The following is a 25,233-nucleotide window of genomic DNA, read 5'->3' on the forward strand; positions in this document are numbered from 1 at the left end:
ATAAGGCTGGGAGGGTTGTCTGGGAGCACTCCTGTGGTCTTGTGTGCTAAGCTAAAATGTTTGACCTTTACCCTTAGATAATGAGAACCACTTGAAGAGTGTTTTGAGCTGGAAGGTGACATCATGCACACTGTTTTTAGTAAGATTAATTTGGCACCAGTGCACTGGATGGACTGGGAATAGTCAAGATCAGAACAAGGTGGTCCAGCTCAGAAAGCATAGAGAACTGAGAGAAAGGGTCACGTGAATGGAGGCAGAAATGTCAAAAGGGGAAGGGTTTGAAAAGGCATTCTCATGGATAATTGATTGTCACTGACTTTGTCCGTTTCAAAACCAACTCTGCCCACATAGAGGAAAAGCCACAGAATAGACCCCACATTTATGGGCTTGGATTCTGAAAGAGGCATCAGCTCTATCTCTACTCATTTTGTTTCTACTTCCCTTTTTATGTGTTCTTAGTTTCTCTTTTTTCCCCCATTTTCCTTCCTTTATTTATTTGACAAACTTATTCCTATTAAAGGCCACACTCAATCTAATGATAGATTTATGGCAGTTAGCAAGAGAGACAAGGACCCTGGCCTGATGAAGCTTACATCCTATTGTTGATAGATAGACATTGATCAAATAAATGAATATATCCATAAGAAAATAAGTAGAGAATCAAAATAAGGTACTGTGATGGAGAGTGACCGGGGGAAAATTTAAGCAGAGTGTTAGAGTGGCTCTTCTGAGGAGATAACATTCAAACAGACATTTGAATGATAAAAGATAGACCGCTACAGCATTTCCCAAATTATTGGGAAAAGAATATTTTAGGTATAGAGAACATCTAGTACATTGGTCTCAAAACAGAAATGAACCTGGCTTAATCCAGTAATGAGAGAGGGTCAGTGGGCTTGAATATGGTAAACCACAGGAAAAGCAGAAGGAGGCAATATCTGAAAGGTAGGTAGAGGCCAGACGAGGTAAGTTTGTACAGGCCACTGTAATGAGTAAGGTGTTGGCATTGTAATAAGGTAGAATGTTCCTCTATTTAGGAAGTAAAACAACTGGAAAGTTTTCAAGAGGAGTGTAAGATAAGACCTAATTTCTGTTTTTAAAAGATCACTCTGCCTTGAGAATTGATTATAGGGCCAAAATGAGGCAGGTACATTGGGGGGGAATCTGTGATGATAGTTTAGGGAAGAGATTGCTGATGTGAGAGACTTGACTAAAATTTTAATAGTGATAGTAAACAAGTGTTTGAGAATGGGGATGTGTTTTGAAGGCAGAGTTTGTAGCATTTACGGGTGGATTACATGGGGGTAAGGAAAGAGTAGAATACAGAACAATTCTCAGATTTTTTGGTCTGAGCATGAATTATGAAAGTGGAAGATGGCAAACACTTAGAGGGAAGTGGGGGAAAATTAACGAGTTCTCTTTTGGCTGTGTTAAATTTATGCATTTTGCTCCATTTCTTATGCTTTTAGCCCGATTTTCCCCTCTTTGTTTAAAAGGCTGATAACTTAGTAACGGCACCATCCCCTGGCACATTTTCCCAGATGGTCAGTTCCTTTGTGTTGGACTCTTGGGAAGTCTTGACTGCATAGTCTGACTGACAGATAGCTCTTGGTGGCTGGAAGACTAGTGATTGAATGTGGCATGGGTGTTTGAGATTTTTCAAGAGCATCTAAGATGTTAAAATTTAGGGATTTTGAGATTTGGGTTTGGAGGATGAAGTTGCAATTGACAGATATTTGGACATTGAGAAAGTCGCTTGTTTTGAACCCCAAAAGACACGGAATTTGGATTTGGTATGCCGTTTGAGATCAAGGCAGAAAATGTCTCTGGTAATATTCTGCATGAGTTAGAGACACACCAACGTATAGAGTCCTTTACTCCTGGATTCACAAATCAAGCATGTTGGGGAGAGTTAGTATGACTTGTAGAGTCACTAATCAAGAAATCCACATAAAAATCTAAACTTTTAAAAATAATACCTTTCAGAAGTTGATTTACGTCAATTCAATTTAATTCAGCAATATTCCGTGATGTTAGCCTCCACATGTCAACAAGAAACTTTACAGAAGGATTCACCAGAAGACTTTAAATAGAAAGCAAATAAATGACAAGTCCACTTAAAAAAAAACAAACACAAAGTGAATGTGGCTTTTGAGAATCACAATTTAATGCATTAAATAAGGTATAACTATGTCTAGTCAGTTACATGTTTTTTCCTGAGGAATTTTACGAAATGTTTTGCGCTTATTTGGAGGGATAGAAAAGGAATGGTGGCTCCCCTTTATTCTCATGGGTTGACTGGTTTTTTTTTCAGTAAAATAATTTTTAAAAGCAATGTTCTTTGTAAACTCAAAATTGCCTTCATCTTGAAAAGGGAGCATCTGAAGAGTTAAGAAAATTTACTATAGTTGAAAATTTACTTCAATTTCTTTCCAGATTATTTTAAATCTGCTTTAAGAAATGCATATGTCCTCTCTAAATATATTGTGGAAATGGTTCATTGAGTGTTATGAAAAGAAAGTTTAGTCTCATTTCCTAAGCCGACTTTTTAACCTGACAGTGCTAAATGGAGAAGAATTCTTTGGGATTATTGTGTGTGTTTTGACAGAGATCCTGAAACAGCTGGTTATTTTCAGTCATTTTCTCACTGCAGGAAGATACTTCTGCTGTTTGAAGCATGGGAGACAGACCCTTGCAAAATTGGGGGAAAAAAAGATGAAGAAATTCAGAAGGAAAAACTTCATTTTATTTTTTAAACACACATCTCTTACTATTCTATTCAAAAATGTGTATTTATGTGACAAAAATAGTATATCTACTAGTAATATCGGATCCTGATGATTTGAGGGAAAACAATTTTAAAGTCTTTAAGTAGATAGAATTTGCGGCCTCCCTTAGTCATTTTCACGACCGAGAATCTGAAATATTTAACAGGTCTTGAACTCACCTTTTCTTAACTTAAGGGCGTTGGACTACTTGAGAACTCTGATTCAAAACTCTAATCATTTCATGATGAGATTTCTGAGAATTCACTGTGTGGTTTGCTCTGAGACCATGAGAAACACATCCATCAGGTACAGTTCTGATTGTACACAGGTAGATGGTTTATAGACTGTTAGCCTGCACTGCTGGTTTAGATTTGAAGAATTACTCTACAAGAACAAGGCAGGTTCTATTTTTGACATTTCAGCAATGAGACCACTTGTACATTATGGCCTGATTTGATTTACTGTAAGAAAATAAGAGTGCTGTAATTTGTAAAAGACATTTATTACACGAGTCCAAAAATTAAAAAAAAAATGCTTAGTGTCTCTGTCCATCCCATCTGGTTTTATTTTAATCTCACTCTAGTCACATATGAAATTTTGCTTAGCTGTCTTCATTTTCTTAGTCAATCTTGATTAATGGCCTTCAAAGTAAAAATAATTGGCCTGCATCAGGGTTGTTTTATAACTCTTGTTCACAAAGAATGTGAAAGGCTGGAAAATGAGCCTAAACAGAAGGAATGCATTACGTCCGTCTTTGAGAAAGAGCAGTCCTTCAGTTGTGTTTCACTGTGTATTTTTATAACAGGCGCCTCCTTGACCGTCCATGATATTGCAAATATGTGGTGCCAAAAGCTTATGTATACTTCGTCAAACTGACCATGGCAGCTGGACGTCTCCAAGCAGCCACACATGTGAAGGCAGAAGTCACCCAGGCCAGCCTAACAGGCCTGGGAATTTCCAAAGTAAATTATCAAGAAAGCTGAGGCTATGAAACCCACAAGTTTAAAATGGGCAGGGGGCTAATTGTCTCTGAAGTTTAAATGGCTTGTTTATAAAAGGCTTCTCTAGCATTCGTATTCTTTCCCCCTTTCTTGAAAACTACATTCCACTTGAAAGGAGTGAGAGGGAAACGCAGGCGCCCTGTGAGCCTTATGGGTTTGCCATTGAGCTCTGCTTCCTTTCAAGAGCTTCACTTCTGGGAGAGCTCCTCAGTGAAAGAAATAAATTTGAGTTAAAAAAAAAAATGCTGAGAAGATCATTTCTTTCTTACGTGAAGTTTTGGTAAATGGATATATGATGGCTCTTTAAAAGCTAGTTATTTTATGCTCATACTGATTAGAAAATTAACATCAAGAATGTTCCAGTTTTTCAGTAATTCCAATACTAGGTTCAGTTACTCAGTGATTATTCAGAAATTTCACGTCCTCATATTTGGTAATTTAAAAACAAAATTCCCACTAGGAGTCAATTCGTGTTGGATATAAATCGGTGTGCAATGACCTGCACACACCAACAGAACAATGCTCCACCCCAACGTGTTCATCTGGCACCTCTGGTCCACACAGCCTGAGGGCTGGCTGGCTGCCTCTGGGAGGAGGGAGGCAAAAGGTGGAAGAGATAGCAGAGAGTTTGCTGACGTTGGCAAAAACTTTGACAGTTCGATTAAGGGTAGTTACAGTAGAGTCTTGATTGAAGACCTATTGTGTTCCATGTGTTTTCACAAAAGGAAAATAAGTTATTTTTTAGTTGGGAAGGCTGGATTCTTATGATATCAAGGTGGCAGCTATAGGTAAAAATTAGCTTTAGAATTCCAACCCCGCTTCCTTCAATCTCCCATATGTGTGTTGCTTTCTGCCAGGCTTTCTGGGCCTCTACCTTCACGGAGGTTTCTCAGCTGCCATCCTCCCTACTCAGCTTCGTCTGTCTTTCCATCCACTCCTTTTCTTTCTTCACCGCCTGAGCCCTCTTGTCCTCTTGCTTGTCCCTTGCTTGTCCCTTATCCCCAGAGCCCACTGATCTCTCAAGAGGTGAGGCTGGATAGAGCTGGGATTTTCCTGGCTGGTGATTTGCACTCCTTTCTCCTATGCATCATAGGATAGTTTCACTTCTCAGGACAATGGAGCAATCACAGATAATTTGCCAGTCTAATACTCACACACACACAGGCACAGGCAACACACAGAATCCATAATCTAGTCTGAATGCTATATATTTGCAACAGTTTGTTCATTTATTTAGAAATCTATCGCAGTTATTGCTTACATTTATTTGATGCTTTCTGAGTCAGTCACTGCATGAAGCACTTTAGAGTTTGTCCAGCACTTGGTTTGTGCTAAACTGACAACAAATGTATTATCTCAGTTACTCCTTATAAAAGAACTAAGAAATGCATATTTTAATCCTCATTTTATAGTTGGGTGAATTTAACCTTGGCTAGGCCCAGGAAATTATCTAGGTAGCTGTTTAAGTCCAAAGCCCATTTTCTTCACCTCTACAACCAGGTTTTCCAAACTTGGCCCTATTGACATTTGGGGCTCTATAATCTTTTGTTGTGGGGGCTGTTGTGTGCATTGTAGGATGCCTAGCAGCATCTCTGGCCTCTGCCTACTAGGTGCCAGTGTTACCCTCCCTGCCCACCATTGAGTAGTGTGAAGCCCAGATTTCTCCATACATTGTTAAATGTGCCCTGGAGCGGAGAACCATTTCTTAATAGGTTTCTACTGCATGGAGATTCTCTCAGCTTCTTATGTAACTTAACTAATCTAGACAAATCCCTATCAGGTCACCAAGGCTTGTTCAGCACTGATACAATCTCAATCATAGTTAATCCCATGAAATGGGAAGAGGCAGTAAGGGCTCCTCAGAGGGACCCTGCAGAGAAGCTAAAATATGTGAGTGGCTATCACCCTTCTGAAGGGACTTGTCAGAGGCCAGATAGGATTTCTGAAAATGAAAAGGAAGCCAATGGCAATGACTACCTTATTATACATTCAAGTTTGTGAACCCACCGGAGGACAACATGTTCCCACTTCTCCCTCCAAGGAAAGGATGAAACATCGTGTGACTCAGAAAGAAAGTAGGACACAGGTCCACATCTGACTTCGCGGATCTCAAATAGAGTGTAGACAAGTGACTGGCAGTTTTCAGCACTGCCTAAGGTCTGCCCCCAGTCTAAGTCACATTGACCCATAAGACTTCGAAGTCTCTTTTTCATTAAGCCAATTAGGCCTAAAAGTATGAGCTGCTAAGATAACATTTTTTCAACTTTTGTTACTCCACTGCCTGTAGATTCTAACTCTCTTATAAGTTTTCCAGTCCTCATTTTGCATTTTCACAAATCCAAAAAGTAGGTTTACTCCCACAGAGGGGCTCTCCCATTGATTTTTCATACTCTGGCCTGGAGCTTTGGTTCACACATGTCTAACTCACTTGGTGCCTACTTCAAGACAATATTCTAACTCGTAACTATACACCATTATCATAAGATAGAAAAAATATCAGGCCTACTACTAGGGGCATGCAAAATGGCATTGGTCCTGTGGCTTAATTTAAAACTGCCACCTAACCCAGACTTTAAGGTTAGGGAGAGTTCCCAGGAGAAAAGCAAATCATAGCTGTGACCTGACTCATGACTAGTGTTATGACTGGAATTATGTTTTACCAAAATTCTTATGTTGAAAACCCTCAATGTGACTGTGTTTGGAGGTAGGGTCTTTAAGAAGGTAATAAAGGTTAAATGAGGTCCTAAGAGTGAGACCTTAATTTGACAGGACTGGTATTCTTCTAAGAGGAAGAGTCACTGGAAGTCAATTGCATTATCTCTCTCTCTCTCTCTCTCTCTCTCTCTTTCACTCTCTCTCTCTCTCTGTCTCACTCCTTACCTCCCCACCTCCTGCCATGTGCATACAGAGGAAAGGCCACATGAGGACAAACTAAGAAGGTAGTCATCTGTAAGCCAGGAAGAGAGGCCTAGTCAGACACCAATCCTGTTAGCACCTTGATCTTGGACTTCCAGCCTCCAGAACTGTGAAAAAAAAAAATATAAATTTCTGTTGGTTAAGCCATCTGGTCTGTGGTACTTTCTATGGTAGCCCTAGCGGACCAACACAACTAGAAATGAGCCAGATAAAGAGGAAGAGAACAGGTTCAGGGGCAGGGGTGGGGACAACAAATATAAAGGCCTGGAGTGAAGGAGGGTGGTCATCCCCAAATGAAGGCCTAACAAAACATCATGTCTAGCACATTGCATTCGTGTTTATGCATGATCTGCCTACCAGCTCCTCTTCTCAAATCTTACCCACTATGAATCCAATGATAAAGGAGAAATGATATTTTCTTAGGTCAAGCAGAGGTTCTGATATATATGTTAAATATTTGAAACCCCTCAAAGCCATTATAGGTTTGTTTCCAGCCCCAGTGATATACTATGCATGATAACTAAAGTTGAATAACATCTTTTAAAGACAAAAAGGCTTTACACTGAACAAATAGTTTGTAAAGGGTGAGGTGAACAAATAAAAACATCACCTAATATATTTATTCTGAAACCCTGTAAATCAGATTCCAATGCTAATGAGTTTTAAATTTAAAGAATTGAATCTTCAAGCAGTTTGAGCTTTTATCAGTTTAACTATGTGTCAAATATCATACTCATTTAGGAGACTTTAAAAACAACACTGACAACATTATTTAAACAAACAAACGGAATAAATATAATTGTCTTGTTGTTTCACCTCTAACAGCTTACTTGCTCCATAAAAGAGAAAGTAATGGAAGCAAAGGAACACTATCATCTTCACTTTAATTATGGACGCTGCTATGTCTTTATAGGTAAAATAAAATAAATGGTTGATAGGTCCAATAATTTTGACAACTACAGAATGTGAAGACAAATAATAAGACCAAAAGTCTACTTTTTTAGGTGAGTCTTGCTTGTTTTTAAGGGCCTGAGTAAATTATGTACTAGGCCCTTCATTTTCTTACGCTCTGTTCCAATCCCTACTGAAGAAATCTGCGTTGATCTTTTCATACGATATGCAGCTATATGCTCTTTCTTATATAAACATTTGCAATTCACCAAGGAGAATGTAAGATGCATCTTGCATGCTTATCAAGCGCCACAAGAACTTTGCAGATTACTGCCTGCCTCAGGATTCTAGTTCCCTGGTGCTTATGCATAAGCAATGGATTTATGCAAACATTGTAACATTTCCAAACACACTGTGACATGAGTCGTTCCTAGTTCATATAAGGTTCAGATATGCAGCCTATTTTCTGCTAGTACTAGATCATTCATCTCATCAAGCTTAAAATGTATCATCTCAGCTTATAATGTTGTCAATATAAAATGTCATAATGTGGTACTCAATTTGAACAGCAAGATGGATATTAATCTCAAAGGCTTCTGTGCACTGCTGTGGTGGAATTGAACAATGTGAAGCAGCATTAGTCTGTTTGTTCGGTAGTCTTAGCATCAAGCACCATATGCATAGGTGGTAAACATTTTGTTATATACAGTCTACTAATTCTCTCTGATCTAGAGTGTTTATACAGCCCCAGTGGTATAATATGCATTATAACTTAAATTGGATAATATATTTGGAAAAGGAAAAAGCCTTTACAAAGAACAGCATCATCGAAGTATAATGATAACATGCCTATTTACATAATGATAATGCACATATTTACTGCCAAGCATGTTTGTTTTGCCTTAGTGTTTGTAGCAGGGCACAGGGAATTAAAGAACTGCAAAAGGGAGTTTTTCTAGTCTCCATTACTGTGGTAGGGTGATATTGGCAGTGAGGAAAGAAATAGACAAACCCATATTTTAACTATTGAGAAAAATGAACAATGCTAGTTGTTGGGTTCACGTTGTTTACGAGTACAAATAGGCATGTGCCCAAACTCTTCAGTTTTTCTTTTCTAATTCTGAGACACAGTGTCTCTTAAAGCAAGTACAAACTCTTACACGGATTTTTTGGCAGCCGGAATAAAAAATTAAATACTAAAAAACATCTCTGTTGGCTGTATTCATTCTTAACAAACATGTGCTTAAGAAAAGCCACCGTTGGAATCATTTACTCCAAGATGTGAAAATCTGCATTTTTGCGTTTGCATCCAAAACTGTGAATTTTATTTATATGTCTATGAAAGCCTGGAACCTTGCACTTTAAAAAAAAGTTGGGAAATGTTATTTTGTGAGCTGTCATATGTTTTCTGAACTTTTTATAATAGAAAGGAGTCTCTGAAGAGCCCTTTTCCTCACTCCTTTAACAAAGGCATGTCCCAGTTTATTAAAAAATCATACACAACAATACTGCTTGCCAGGTTTATAGTCCTAATGAAAATTTGGTCCAGAGCACAAAAATTATCTGGAAAAATGCCTACAATTTCCCTGTCGCAGATGTTTCAACAGAAGGTGCTTGCATGCCATTCGTTAATACGGCGCCATACGGGACTCAGTGTGGCCACTGCAATATAACCAGTAAGTAACACACGCAGCGTGCGCAGAGCTGCGCCAAATTCTCCGTCTGTTGTGTGGGACTCGTATCCCATGGATTGAGACGTACCTTGATGAAACTGCATTGTCATGGAATGATAATATTTGTGGATCACCATGCACAGAAAACATCCTATCAAGAATGTGGGAGGTCCCTTTAAAGATTCCGTGCATTTCTTGGCATTGGACTTGGTTAGAATGGATGTGAATATTAGTGTTTTGAGTCCTTTTTTCTTCCTCATATGCCAGTTTACAGGAATAATTCCATGGAGAGAAAATTCTTTTTCAAAGAATATGAGTTTGAGGGAATGTAGTTAAAAGGCCGTGTGAAAGTTGTTTCATGTGGACAGAGAAGACAAAGGTACAGGCTGCGTTAGTTTATTCTCAGCTTTAATATATATATGAGGGAAGTGACTCAATGTTCCCTCTATTTGAAATAAAAGGAAGTGCTTCATCCTTGCAGAGGCTGATAAAAATAGAGGCACGTCTAGGAGGCTACTCACATGTCCTGAATTTTTCTGGCGAACGTAGAAAATTCTTGCTGGATAAGACTATTGAGAGCAACATCGTTATCCATTGTGAGGAACAGATTTTCAGCTACCCAATACATATTCCATACTCGAATCTGGCTGCTGGATCATGAAAATAATAAGCTTAGTGCTGTACTATTACAGGTGTTGAGAGGGTTGGAAGAAGGCTGCAGAATCATTTAAGCAGCATCTTGTGGTCATCCTGGGTGCTAAAGGGATGTATACACATAGTACATTATTTTTGTGTCTCATAAAGTATTACTTTGCTATGTAGAGAGAGCTAAAATTTATCACAAATTTTGAGGCTCCATTTTGGCATGTTTATGCTCTCCTACTATATCAGAAAGCCTCAAACAATACAAGTGACCTGGGCTGCTAAGAAGCTCTCTATGCTCATATTGTACCATGTTTTTCAAAACAATAAAGTGTTTGATTAGGCTACTTTATTCACATCTTGTCATTCTTTCGAGGGAAAGATGGTGACATGTTTTCTTTAAATACTTTGTTTTTTCTTTTTGGGGGAAAGAAAACAAATTATAAATACTTCTTCATATTAAATAATTTATGTTAATATCTCTCTAAAGAAAAAAGAATTTACAGTAAGCAACAATTACTTAAAATTTTCCTTAGATTCTTTCTTATCTTTACCAAAGATTTTGACGTCAATGCTAATAAGCATTTTTGCAACAAGGTGGAAGGTCAAGAGGTTCTTTTGATCATTTTTCCTAAATAAAATAAATTGTTGCTTGTTGTTAGTAATTATAATAGTTATTTTCTTAGTGTGTTCATTTGCATTAATACTTTTTGAATATATTATCTTTCTTGATCTTTGCATTAACCAATAAAGTAAGTATCCTCAATTATTGGTAAGGAAATTGAGGCCCAATGCATTTACAAGACTTTCCTAGAATCATATTTTCAGTCATGGGTATTTCTAGGTCTTGAACTTGGGACTTCCGACTCTGAATCTTGGTTTCCTCTCATTGGATTATACAAGATTTCAGTATAATTAATTCATACTTTTAAACCATGAAATCAATTACTACCAAGAGATGGTCAATGAAAAACTCTTAGCCACAAAACCAAGGATTTCTGTAGGTCTACTCAAAATGGTATTATAATTTATGCCATTGTCTATGTTGACAATACAGGATATAATTGTCTAAACTTCTATTTCTGATTCATTAATATATTTATAAGTCCATTTATGAAACTTTAAGAAGCACACCATTCTTCAAAATTATTTCACTATTTTAAAGTATATATATATATATTTAAGTATATATTTTTATATATTTTAGTATTTTTATCAATATTTTTCAGAAAAAGTGATAAATGTGGCCTACAAATCTTTTTACTTCATAGACTATGCTCCCAGTCAAGAATAGTTTGAGGTTCACTTGACTAACCAAAAGTCATGAGAAACCAACAAACACATTGATTTGTAGCCATGAAATTCTGCTTCAAGATGGACTCGGATAACCTGTTTATCTTTTTTAAAGGTGAGAAAAATGTTATTTTAAAAATCCTGCAAATTTGCTTTCATTTGAAAAGCACCCATCCTCTCTAAGTCACTCTGAGATTTTAAGTGCTGGTCTATTTCTATACTTCAATGCAGAAAAAGACTAAATTTATCTTTGTGTGATTATCCTTCAGTTAAGAATACTACGTATGTGCCCTGAGATGACATTCCTGCTATAATATAACATTGTTAGAAACCATTGATTCGGAGTAGTAAATTGTTCACTGATGATTCTTAGTAAGACCAACTTGAAAATGCTTCTCTCCACAGTAGCACTTCACAGGGGGGAAGGAGGAAATTTCTCTGCTTGCCAGTGAAACTCAACCAAATGATAATATGCTGATATATAATATGCCCTTCCAGACACTGATCAAGTTAATTTTTTCTCAACTCAAAATGGCATGCTCTTTGAAGCTATGCTGCTATCACTTGCTATTATTTTAATGTATATTTACTAATCTCCAAAATTCAGCTTGTTCTCTGTTGATTTTTTTTTTAACCTTCGGGTAGATTAAAATATTCCTAAATGCTGCTTCTGTGGAAGACTCCTGAAGTATTCTAAGCCTTCCCAGAAGCTATTGGTCAATGTTAAACAATACTGAGAATTCGAAAGCAGTTCCACACAGTCATGCCCACTGGCTGAGACCCGAAGGAAAAGATGCTACCAGCTGTGTTTCTGATGCATAAGAACTGTTTAATATTTTGATTTTTAAGTAATTTCCTTTGATATTTTAACATTTTATAATGTATTTTATTTTGTTTTCTCTCTTTCTTCAATTTGCTTCTCCCTCCTTACCATCACCCCTCCCTTGTCTTCTCCTTTCCCACTGTTTCTTAGTTATTCCAGTCACCCTTTGTGCTTTCCAACTGGGTTGCTGAAAAAGAAAGTGCAGTTGGCTTTGCCTGTTTAATCAACTTCAGAATACTAGCCAGGTCTCAAAATACTCCTTTAGCTACCAGAGGGTTGCTCAATCATTGTCCTGTTCTTTTGAAACTAAGTGAGATTTAAGGTTCTGATGTTAGTAACTGCCTATCAGTGCTCACCAGATAAGAGAAATCAACTAAAAAAAAAAAAAATACACAGTTAATCTAGATGTCACTCAAATTGTTTGCCCCAAACTGAAGTTAAAAATGATTGCGGAACCTCCTCATACATTCAGCTCCTTGGTAATATATGTCCTGCTTTCAGAAGAATTCGTTGTTTCCCCCTAGTCCCGCTTTTTTTTTTTTTTTTTTTTTTTAACACCTGTCCTACTTCTACTTCAGAATTCCCAGACCTTGAGTGGTCCCTCATCTCATTTCTGAAAACATTGAGGCACAGAGAAGGGAAAGGGCTGGCTCATGACACCAAATCAGTAAGAAGGCCCCAGTCCAGGTTGCCATCTAATATGACATTCTGAATTGAAACACATCTGGTGCTGCAAAATAAAGACACTCATCTCATGTATAGAGAACATTTCCGTGTTCAGAACACCTTCAGACACCTTATCTCAGGCCAGTATCCCTTTCTTCATTACCAATAAATCTTAAAAGACCATCCGAATGTTCTATGGCCTCCTCAGGACAAATATCCCAGAGATTGAGAGGAAATAGATGTGTTGCTGATGGCTTTCGAGTGTTTTGAACAGAGTAGAGTATGTGGGCTAGGCACGGAGAAAACAGGAAACTAAAACAGCAAAAAAGACAGGACAGAAAAAAAAAACAAGAAAGTTTTGAGGTCATGAAATGTTGATTAGGGCGGTAAATGGATATCTAAAAGGAGGAAAGGAGAGGCACTGTACAAAAATAATTGATAAGTTGGAGAATGAAATTGGCTGTGTAGGAAGGGGAACAAGAGTGAAGGAGAAAGAAAAAGTTAAAACATGAATGCCTAGGAAGAATCCTGTTAAAAAGCAAAAATTTTTTCATTGTTAAAAATGCCTTCTTGGTGATGACTTCATCCATCTGTGGCAGCTGAATGACTTTATTTTGTTGAGTTTTGAAATGACTATTTGTTTTGGGTGCAGGAGTGCTGGGAGAGACATTAAGTTAGCCACTCTCCTGATAAGAAGCTACCGTGGGAATAATGTGAAGATGTAGATCTCCTATTTTTTTTTTTTTTTTTTTTTTTTTTTGAGACGGAGTCTCGCTCTGTCGCCCAGGCTGGAGTGCAGTGGCCGGATCTCGGCTCACTGCAAGTTCCGCCTCCCAGGTTTACGCCATTCTCCTGTCTCAGCCTCCCGAGTAGCTGGGACTACAGGCGCCTGCCACCTCGCCCGGCTAGTTTTTTGTATTTTTTTTTTAGTAGAGACGGGGTTTCACCATGTTAGCCAGGATGGTCTCGACCTCCTGACCTCGTGATCCGCCCATCTCGGCCTCCCAAAGTGCTGGGATTACAGGCTTGAGCCACCGCGCGCGGTCCTAGATCTCCTATTTTTTCTTTGCTTTTTGTTTCTCTATATATTATTTGGAGAAGTCCATTGACCAAGCATTCCTCTATGTTTATCATTAATAATATGTCCACTGTCTTCACAAATGCTGCCCCTAACAGTAGAACTCATTAGGAGATCCAGGCTGTGATTGCCCTGAACACAGATTTTTCCTGAGCTGAAAGATTCTTTGATTCATTTGGAATCTCATATTTTTCATTTCACATTTGAGCATTGTTTATTATATTTCCCCACTAGGCTATAAAATATATGATTATAATTATGAAAAGATAACATGAAATATTATGGATTTCAAAATAACAATATTAAAATATTTATGTCAACAAGTAGGCAAATAAATACACCTACTTGAAATTCACAGAAATAGGCATCAAGGTAGGATTTTTGGCTTTCATTTATTATCCATTTAAATTCTCATTCTGAAGAATAGATATATTTTAGTCTTTTGGTGACTCAGTTTCCCCTTACTAAAGTTTACATCTAATTTCTCTATGGGTGTTTAAGAGTAGCTATCCAGGCTAGGCGCAGTGACTCACACCTGTAATCCCAGCACTTTGGGATGCCAAGGTGGGCAGATTGCTTGAACCCAGGAGTTCTAGACCTGTCTGGGCAACGTGGTGAAGTCCCATCCCTACAAAAAAATTCAAAAAATTAGCCGGGAATGGTGGTGCTTGTCTGTGGTCCCAGCTCCTAGGGAGGCTGAGGTGGGAGGATCACCTAGGTCCAGTGAGGTTGAGGCTGCAGTGAGCTGTGACAACGCCACTGCACTCCAGCCTGGGTGACAGAGTGAGACCCTGTCATTAAAAAAGGAGGAAAAAAAAAAAAAGAATGGCTATCCACGCACAAATTGCCCTGCATCTTTTGTGAAAAAATAGTGTGGGATTAAAATGTATTTTAAATGGACCCAGACTGGCTTTTCTAAACTGATTTTTAATTTGACTTCGAGAACTCCATTTCTTTGTTTCCTTCATGTTTTTGTAAGTACATTTACTGTAAAATAGCTCATTAGAATTACCACATGTGGTTTTTGCAAAGATTATTTTTAGCAAGGGTGGCTTAGTTCATTAACCCTTTGATTCTGATCACATCAGCAATAAGAGGGACTAGTTACATAAATGTTAATGAGTGCATATTCATGGATGAGAACTAGGGAACTGATACAATGGCACTTTGAATTAACTTTCAGTTTTCATGCTGAATGAATGCAAGATAAGATCATTTTAGTGACCACAGAAAGGAAGAAAGGTTTGGGCTTTCCATTTTTCTCACATGTCAGGATGGTGAATCATCTATTTAGGGGCTCTCAGACATTTTCTCCTGACTAAAGTGGTTAAGAGAGCATAGCTCCTGGTCATGCAAACTTAGGCACAAACCCCAGCTCTGCCATTTGCTAACTTAGATATGCTATTAAAACTCCATGTGCCTCAGTTTCCTCATCTGTAGTAAGGCAATATGATGCCTCACATAGATGTTGTATGTATTAAGGTATAATAAGACATATAGTTTCAAGGCATAAGAAATATCATTCCATACTATCACGTACTCACTTTGTAAGCTCTACATTTTTCACCCTCTTGTTATTGGAGTAGAAAATTGGGCTGAAAGAACATGGAAAGTTGCCAGAGAGAGAATATCAGGCTGGGATTAAATTCTGATTCTCCAGCACTGAGAACAGTGTCAAACAACACTCACTAAATGTTTGTTGAATGAAAGAGTTGACATACAAACAAAAAAATCTTACTCTCCTTATTCAAATAACTTATCATTTATAATAATAGCTTCATTTATTGGATATTTATTATAAGATAAGCACTTTACTTTTTTACTCCCACTAATTTCTCAATTAATTCCTTCAAAACCACACTAAGAACATTTTTATTACTATTTTACAGATGAGGAAACTGATGTTTAGAGGGGAAACTTTCCTAAAGACATAGGGTTAGTAGGTGGCAGAGCTGAGAATTATTCCAGTCATGTGTGCTTCAGGGCACAACCTCACAAACGCTGGGCTCCCCTGCATTTGCTTCTTGGTTAAATAGTGGCTTTAAAGTCAGCTGTCCTGGCCATATGAACTTCTTGAGATCCTTCCTTAATCCTCTGCAAGGAATCTGACAACCAGTTTAAGAGTTACAACGCTGTTCCAATTTAAATGTCATAAATGTCTGAGCCTTTCATCCTTAGTAGCATTTTGGGGGCGTTTGAAGAATAATCAAGACTTGGAATACTCAGACTTTAGTCTATTATCTAATTTTCCTCACTTCTTAACACTTTTTTAGAGTAGCCAATAGAACACACTACTACCTTTCTTGAAAACCTTTCATGATTTACCTCAGATCTTTCATCTACAGGAATGTCTTATTTTTCTTCTAACAGGTGGCCAGTCACGATCACTGTTTTAGCCAAACTAAACATTAGACAATTGTTATTTTTGGAAAACAATGTTCAAATCCAGAGCCATGATTGCCTGCCAGGTAACGTGGCCTAGTAAAAATAACATAACATTGTGCTTGTCTTGTTAAAGCATCACATTTTTCTGGATCAGAATATATTGGTCTTGGTGCTAGCAAAGTATATAGCAGCAATAAAATGCTATCAATACCAATTATTGTGAAATGGAGTCAGAAGGCTGAATACCAAGAGAACTTTCTAATTGGCTATTAATGATGTCGTAATGAGTACAAGCCCAATATATTTGTGAATGTGACCATTCTCTCTCTCTCTCTCTCTCTCTCTTTTTTTTTTTTTTGGCTTAAACATTTTCCATTCCATCTGAATAGCAAAGACCTTCACTATATTTACAACATTTCCCTGGATTTCACACCATTTCCTAAAATCAGATTCATGGACTATTTCATCTTTAAAAGTATAAAACAAAGAGATGCTCAATTTCTCATCAAGAACTGACTGATTTTTAATTTATGGACTATCTGAATAAGAAAATATGTTTTCTATAGTGTTTGTTTTTTTAATTAAGTAATTGAGTAAAACAAATGTAAAGTCATTTCAAACATAAAGTCATTTCAAACATAAACATGATGTAGAAAAGTAAGTTGTTTAAATGTAAGTAAAATATGGAATTAATACATTCAAAATATGAGAGCATTGTTATCTAATATAAGGAGTGTGGAAGCTAGAAAACATAAAGCCAAGTAATGCCTCTGGCAAGTGTTTCAGATAAAATACAAAGTGCCCAGTTAAATTTGAATTTCAGTTAAACAAAAAATAGTTTTAGTACAAGTATGTCCCAAATATTGTATAGGACATACTTATCCTATAAAAGTATTCATTACTTATCTGATACTAAAATTTAACTGGATATCTTGCATTTTTTTTGTACAATCTTGCAATCCTACTAAGCTTCAGTATATTTTCACTTGTGAAATGGCTTCATTATTTCTAGCTACCTCTTCAGCTTGTTAAGATACTCAAATGAGATACAACAATTGTATATAATGAGCTTTTTTGACTTAAACGTATTCAGCTATATGCCTATCCCCTCATACCTCATAAAAGGGTAAAGAAAATCAGAGGCAGAGAGAAAGATAAACAGAGATGGAGAGGGCAATGCGCAGGGGCGTGGGCCAGTCCGCACAGCCCTCCAGGACCTGAGCACATGCCTGCGGGTGAGAGTGACATAGGAGGCTGTTTCTGGTTGTGCTTCTGTCTCCCTGTGGCTGCTTCTCAGAATGTGAGCACCTGATGGTGCAGGAGTGTGATTCTAGTGTTTAAAGATACTTATTTTTCATGCAACATGGTCCCTAAACGCAAGCCAACTGCTTCAGCTGGAGCTTAACCAAAGAAACAGTGATCTGTTCCAATAGCAGAAGAAAAAAGAAGTCTTTGGATTTACTGAGAAATGGTATGTTGATATTGCATGTGGCACTTCCTAAGGAATTTTTAAGGGTAATTTTAACTGTAGGCAATCTTCATCTTACATATTGGTTTGAAAGCCCAATCTCCATATAAGATGAAATTTCACAATAATTTATGTAGAAAGTGTTTTGTACACTATAAGGTAGTAAACTGATTGAAGGTATCATTATTTTTATATTTTTCTTTTATTTATTATTGGTTTTATCTTTTTATGATCACAATCATTACTCCAGATGAAGTGACATTTACATTTTTGAGAGTTTGCCAGATAACTTTGAATAAATAAAAGGCAATATGAAGGCAAAGACAAATTCAGCGATAACTAAAGTTTGGCTACTTACGACTAATATCTTACAGGAATAAAGGAATGAATGCATATGGTATAATACCTTAGGGGAACAAACAACCTAGAAGCAATGAGATAACTACAAACACTAAGCATAATAATTAAACATTGACATTACTGCTTTATAATGAAATCATGGGACATTAGGTTTGTTGAAATGATTAGAGGAAAAGTATAACCCACAAAAAGAAATTTCCTGGAACTTCTGTCTAGTATATTGTAGAACAATCTTTCATGGGTTGTGGTAAGAGACAAGTAGTTTCAGTGATTTAAAAATAGACTAATAAACACTTAAGACTATACTACAGGGAATTGCTCTGCTATAGCAGGAAGAAAGATCAACAAGTATAAATGACCTTTCTTCGCCTAATTGTTCTAAAAGTTTTCACTACACGTCTACTAGTATATATCTCCTGAATTATTCATTTACTTTAGAACAATGCTGGGCAGGATGGCAAGCACTGAAGTAAAGTTAGTTGGGATGATGATGATGATTATGATGATGATGATGGTGGTGGTGGTGGTGGTGGTGATGACTGTGATGATGATATTACACTCATAGCTTAATACAGTTACTGGAATTGTGCATATTATTAGTTACTTGACTTAAACCTCTTTGATTGAAGGGACCATTTACCTCTTTATTCTTCCCAGTACCTGGGTGGGTGCTTTTGTCCTCACTCCTTTGGGATAGCATTACATTTATTCCCATTTTGTAGCTGGAGAAATAGACAGTAAGAGGTTAAGTCACCCATCAGGGTTTCATGGCTGGGATGTGATGTACACAATATAGCCCCAGATATGGAGTGATCCAATCCTCATGCTATGTGCCTTTTCCAAGGTCATGTGAAGAATGGGCTGCAGGTTCTTGGGCAGAGGACAATTGATGCACATGAGGGAAGGTTCAGTATGACTTCCTAAGAAGATGAACTGAGACCGTAAACATGAGACACCTTGTATCGAGACAATTTTACAGTCAAGGTGGAAAGATTATTCAAGGCAGAAGAAATACTGTAGGCAAAGAGGATAGGTAGCTTGGGAGGGGTGAATGAGCTACAGAGCTAGAAGCCCTAAGAATGTTGTGCTGGCAGAGGAGAGGGTCGGGCACAAGTTTCTGTGACTCTTTGGCCATGTGTGAGGCATGTGGGTTGGGGAGAGGTTGGCTGTACCGGATGAAGCTAAAGGGCTAATAAGGGTCCAGAGGATGAGCGTGGGAAGAACTGCTGGGATGGTAGGTGGGGTGAAAAGGCTACAAGAGGAACCATAGAAGGGCAGAGTGGAGACCCTTTACTCTTCTCCTGCCTCTTCAGTTTGCGGCAAGTTGAGTTGAATCTGCTGAAAGGTCTTGTCAGGTGGACATATTCACCAGGTAGTTGGAATGCAGTTTTGGCACCCAGCGAAACATCCATGGCTGTGGAAGCAGATTTTTCAAGTTACCCAAGGACAGAACCTCAGGAGAACATAAAGCTGTCTTGGGGGAGACAAGTGTGAAAGAAAAAGAGAGTAGAGAGTAGGACACAGGATGAGGCCGACACTTGATGTGTGGGCAGAGAATGGACAGAGAGTGAGCAGTCAGAAAAGCAGCAAGAGGCTAGAAAGTCTAAGAAAGTCCTATGTATTTGACATAGGTAAACATAACTGGTTAGCATATGATAATTTTGCTTTCTAAATCATACGATGTTCCCTTCTCATCCTTCTACCTAAAGACATGTACACACACACACACACGCACACACACACATACACACACTCAATGCACAGCCTACCTTTACTAAAGGCATTCTGTTCTATATTCTACTTAGGAAATAAATACTTCCAAGAACTGCATAGGAAGACTCTTAGGAGCAGAGAACCAAAAAGGATTTCAAGAGCCCATTTGGTCCATCTCCTTGCCAGTAGGGGCATTTCCTAAATCATCCAAAGAAAAAAATTGTGAATTCTATTTTTGAAGTATCTCCACAGATGGCGATTCCATAAGCTTCCCTGCTAATTTGCTCCAGTGTTTAATCAGTCTGAGACACAAAGTTCTTCTTTATATCTAACTCAGTGCTCTCTTGCTATAACTTAGAATCTATTTCCTCCTCAGAGGTGAAAATGCAAGGCAGTCTAAAACCCCAGAAAGTCCCCAATCAAATGTTCTCAATCTTAATTGCTGGAAAAATGCATGTGGCATTTTTTTTAACCCTTGTCAATAGCATACAATTTGGTCCTAATGAGAAGAAAAAGCATCTACTCCTAAATCTACTACTGACACTGATTAAATAAACGCTCAAATGCCCTTTTGCTTGAATATGGATAATATCTGAGGAAACGTCTTTAGAATTACTAAACCACCATTTTCCCAGAAAAAAAAAACACAAAAAAACTCATCTAAGGATTTTAATGAATCTTCCGGGGGAACTCTAAGCATTTTATCTATGATATATATGATAAAGTGAAAAAGCTTCAAATGTGTATAGCTTGTTTATGGGTATTATAAACATTATTCTTAAATTACTATACTTCTTAAATAACGTCATTGGACAAATTGCTTATTCTTCAAGCCAGAAATTTACAATGGAGTCATTTTGAATGTTTGTGAATGACACCAGGCAGGGAAGAAAGAGATCTACTGAAATAGCTGAAAAAGAGCAACAAGATAAAAACTTTCCATTTTAATATAATTTTTGACATTGGTTTGGGCCAATCATGTGGGCCCCCTACTGTGTAATACTTCATTAACCACAGTGATATGGCTAAATAAAAGACACATCCTTATTGAGAATATAGGTGCAAAAAGTTACAAAGCAGAGTTTTAAAAGCCTTTCCTATTGTTCTAATGAACATTCTCAGCAACTTCTTGGGAGTAGCACTGTCTGAGGCCCCCAGGATCACCGATGCCAAAGGAGAGGTGGTCACACCAAAGTTAGAGACATGATTATCAAGAAAAAATGACATGATGTTCTCTCATAGATGGAAACAATCCAAAATAAACAAATAAGAATCTAAGCATTAGCTCCAAGATATTTAGAGACCAACTCCCAATATTTTTAAAGTGCTATGAAGAACACTGCATCAATGAATACAGAGAAGTATTATTCAGTTCACACACACACACACACACACACACTCCAAAAAAGAAGCTGTCTTCTCAGTTTTATGAAGGATGAATATGCCGTACTATCTTTCTCTTACAAGTCTAATCTCTCGAAAACATGCTCTTGCATCTACTGGGAATTTTCTTCCCACTCTTGGATTTTTTTCACTTGCCCAACACTTGAATTTTTTAAGATTCACTTTAGATGACATCTACTCAGAGGAGGCCATTCTTGACCTTCTTAATAGGCTGAGATTCCCCTGTTCTCCATTCTCCAGCTACTTCTGATACTTAACCCATCCTGAGATGAACTACACTATATTTTAATTATTCTACCCCTTGTCCATTTCTCCTACCCAATGTCAATCACAGAATAGAACATCTTATCTATGTCTGTATATCCAGTGGCTAGCACGTTGCATTTGTAACATATGTCAAATATGTGAAAATCAAACAAATGCATATATGGCCACCAATGTCTTCCCTGCTACTCTATCTGTTGAAGCCTTTCTTAGCTGAGCCTACCTGGCCTTTCAACTGGGTCTGTGTTACTGATTGAATTAAGTACCCTCTAAAATTCATATGACGGAGCCTGAGGTCCCAACACTTCAGAATGTGAGTGTATTTGAAGAGATGACCTTTAAAGATGTGATTAAGGTAAAGTGAAGCTCTTTGGGTGGGTCCTAATCCAATCTAACTAGTCTCTTTATAAGAAGAGACACAGGGATATTCAAGCACTGAGACATGACCAGGCTAAAGACAACAGGGAGAGGGCAGCTGAGGAGAGAGCCCTCAGAAGAAACAAATCTACAGACACCTTATCTTGAAATTCCTGCCCCCAAAACTCTGAGAAAATAAGATTCTGTTGTATAAGTCACCCAGTTTCTTACAGTTTGCTTTGGCATCCCCAGCAAACTAGGGCTCTTCTTATACAATCTAGAGTACCTCACTGCTACTTTTGTTTTGCTAATCACATTTGTAATATCTCATTGAAAACTTACTTCCCCACTCAGGGGCCCATGAGAAAAACCAAAACCGGTTTAGGTCTTTCAAAAAGAGAATTCAATTCAAGGATTTGGCCACATAGATCGTGAAGGCTGAGAAGTTAAATGGAGATTGTAGGCAACACAGAAGAAAAGTCACTGCTATGCCAAGGGCTGGAGGCACAAGAGCCTAGAAAGGAGGAGGTTCAATCAGGGTTACAGCCAGGCAGCAGGAGCTAGAGTTTAGAGGAAAGGCAGCCAGCACCTGAGACAGAGAAAGGAAGAAGCAAGGCCACTCCTTTCTTGTGTTTCCCCAGACTTTGGTTAGTGCCTGCTGCTCATCAAGTGCCATTTGGCAGGGGAATCTAGGAAATATACTCTGTAAAGACTAACTTCCTCTTCTCTCCCACCTTCAGAGGAGCAGGAGAATGGTAAGAAATGCATGTGAGAATAAACAGTTAAATAATGGGCACAGTCCTCAAGAATGTAAGTAACATGATGACTGGAATCATATCTTTCTGGTTCCTGCTTTAACTCCAACAACTGATAAACACGTACAATATACACTTGGTATTTAACAAAGAGTTGTTGAATTAATTTAGCTGAATGAACTTCCTATTTCTCATTTACCAAGTTCTTTGACATAATTAATATATCGTGTATCTATGACCCCTCACCAGAGAATAATATTCAAGAGACAGAGATTTATTATCTGTTTTTTTCACTGACTTAGAGCTAGCACTTACAACATGTCTGGCTAGTAGTAGACACTCTATGTATTTGTTAGCCCAATGAATACAAGTTTTGTTTGATAAAAAAAAGCCCAACTTGCCATCTTCCTTTTTTCTCTTTTTTAAGAGAAGTGTCTTGTTACGTTGCCCAGGTTGGAGTGTAGTGGCTATTCACAGGCTCAGAGCGCACTACAGCCTCAAATTCCTGGCCTCAAGGGATTCTCCGGCCTCAGTCTCCTTGGTGGCTGGGACTATGGGTGTGTGCTACTGTGATCAGCACCATCTTCATGATTAAGGTGTGAGTAATCAGGTCATGAACCAGATGCCTCCTAAGTTTTGAGGAAAAATGAAACTGGTTTCCATTCAGGTGAGTCACAGAGACTTCACTGCTTTGCCACCATCTTAACAAAGCATGATGACTGCCTGCAGCTAAGGAAAGCAGCAACATCAGAAGCACCAAACCTTGCAAAACTTCATGACAAATTTGCGTAAGGGATGGAATGCATGGGTATAGCTGCTAACATGAAAAGCCATATCTGAAGGCTGAGGTTCCAATTTGAGATATAAGAGTTTATCTTAATAGACCAGAAACTTGAAACTTTATAGCACTTATATGGAGTTATAAGGCATGCAAGTCAAATAGGTGATACTCCAGTTGAAAAAGCATATAACAATATGATATAGGGCATATACAATATAACGTATACAAGCTGACCTATATTTAAACCTAAAACAACACATTAGATGTTCCACAGAATATTGGGGGAAAATTTTATTAGGGAGATCAGAAGCCTAAAGAAGAGTTATCAGACTTAAGTCACAAGAGGAGAAAGGCTCAGAGGGAAGAAGGTTATTTAGCCCACAGAGAAACTTGAAATGAGAAATGGGGGAGTATCCCTGTGAATAATTATTTAAAAGTATGAGAATTCAATGAGAAGCAGATTTAGATCCCTGCTATTTCACTTATTAGCTGTATGACCTTAGGCATGTTCTTCGCACCTCAGTTTTCTCATCCGGAAAATGAGGATAGTAATAATATCTACCTCATAGGGCGTTTATGAGGATCACATGAAAAAGATACAGCTAAGAGGCTTAGGACCGTGTCTGCATACAGTAAGCACTCAGGGATGTTAGCAGTGTGTGCTATTATTATCTTCAATGAAGCTTGCAGAAAAAGAAAGAAATATATCCTGCAAGTATTAGGCTGGGTGTCAGAATTTCCTCCAGACCAGGTTTGCAGAAAAGATTTACATAAAGACTGTATGAGATATTCTTGTAAGGTAGAGTTATTCCAGTCTATTCAGACTTGAAGGCTAGAAGGTAGACTAATTCTCCATATTCTCCCTCCAATGACCTTTCAAATTCTCCTTCAGCCTTTCCTTACATAAAATGTGTAATTGCCCTTTCTGGCAGTTCATAGAAAAGTGCTATTTCCAACCCTTCTAGGCTGCTCTGGATGGAAAATGCCCTGGGTTCTCTGAGACTTAACACCCCACCTTGTGAACATGAGCAAGATTATTCTCTCTGAGCAGCTCTTTTCACATGTGATAAGCTTGGCAAGTTGCCCTGGTAAGTGTCAAGCCCCGAATGTTTTTGTTTTTGCCCTGGTGGTCCTGAGGAGTTACTGGAATACTTCTGGGGATCTGTTTTTTATCAAACTCTTGGCCGATAGTGACATTGAGAAGAAGCAGGTAGAAACAGAGAGCAGGGCTCTGGACTGCATCGCGCTTAATTCTGATAGCAGACTCCCTGTCTGCCCTGGCCGCCTTAAAGCTTCCTTCGGTCTTTTTTTGGTCCCTTTACTTTGTGTTTCTCAATATTACAGGGCAATCTTGTGTGTGTGTGTGTGTGTGTGTGTGTGTGTGTGTGTGTGTGTGTGTGTTTTCTCCCTTTTGCTCCCCAGAGAGTCTTGTCAAAACTCCTTATCTGTTGATGAATGAAAGGAATTTCTCCTGTGCGGGAGGGACCTGGTTAATGCATCTCTGGCCAGCACGGGTGGGTCACCGAGCTCAGGGAGCACCAAAAGGCAAAGCCCACTGAAAATATCACAATTGCTGTCGTGCCAGGAAGTGCCATCAGCAAGCATTTTCCTCCAGGCAGATGGGGGGATGAGAAGAGGAAAGGCTAATGGAAGCAATCTTGAGTTAACTTACCCCAGTGGGAAGAGAGACACAGGGTACCGTTAACGTCTTTCACGTTTGCAGCATTTATTCGACGTTGATATTTGAAAATGTGTGCTTAGGAGTTGGACTATATTTTAGAGCCAAAAAAGAATCAGCACCACTTCTTTTTCATACAGGACTTTTTGGTTATTTAAACTGAGATTTTTCTTAATTTCCTCCAAACTTCAATCATCTGAAACTTTTTCCAATTATACAAAGCAAAGGAGACTAGGCTGCTATATCCATTAGCATAAACATTCTATGATGCCTGAGTTATGTTCTTAGTGCCCATTGTATCTCACACAGTCACCTGC

Source organism: Macaca thibetana, chromosome 8, assembly GCF_024542745.1.
Source record: "Macaca thibetana thibetana isolate TM-01 chromosome 8, ASM2454274v1, whole genome shotgun sequence".
Classification (NCBI taxonomy): Eukaryota; Metazoa; Chordata; class Mammalia; order Primates; family Cercopithecidae; genus Macaca; species Macaca thibetana.